Raw genomic sequence first — 501 nt, 5'->3', positions numbered from 1 at the left:
ATTGGCAGGGCAAACCAGCTTCACTTAGTTGGTTGGCAGGCTGGTTTCCTAACCAATTAGGAAGCCGGGGCGGTACGTCATGACTCAACGTTCCGGCTTTCCCCATTGGCCACGCTGCCTAGAAACAAGTGAAGCCGGCTTTCTAGCCACTCAGGGAGGCGGATCATGACGTATCGCCCGGCTTCCTGATCGGCTAGGAAGCCGGCTTCGCTTGTTGCCAATCAGGAAGCCGGAGCGTGAGTCATGACTTGCCTCCCTGAGTGGCTAGAAAGCCAGCTTCACTTGTTGCTAAGCAGCGTGACCAATCGGGAAGTCAGGACGGCACCTCCATGACTCGCTGCCCGGCTTCCTGACCAGGCAGCCTCTCAAGCTGGTGTTCTAGAACATTTGGCTTCACAGGCAATCAGGAAGCTAAGCGACGGGTCATGATCCCTCGCCCAACTTCCTGCTAGTCAAGGCACCGGTATGCGGTATCGGCGGGTACCCCCCAAAAAAAATATT

This window comes from Nanorana parkeri, unplaced genomic scaffold (genome assembly GCF_000935625.1).
Source record: "Nanorana parkeri isolate BGI_ZX_2015 unplaced genomic scaffold, ASM93562v1 scaffold2869, whole genome shotgun sequence".
In the NCBI taxonomy this organism is placed as follows: domain Eukaryota; kingdom Metazoa; phylum Chordata; class Amphibia; order Anura; family Dicroglossidae; genus Nanorana; species Nanorana parkeri.
Note: the sequence above shows the minus strand (reverse complement) of the source record.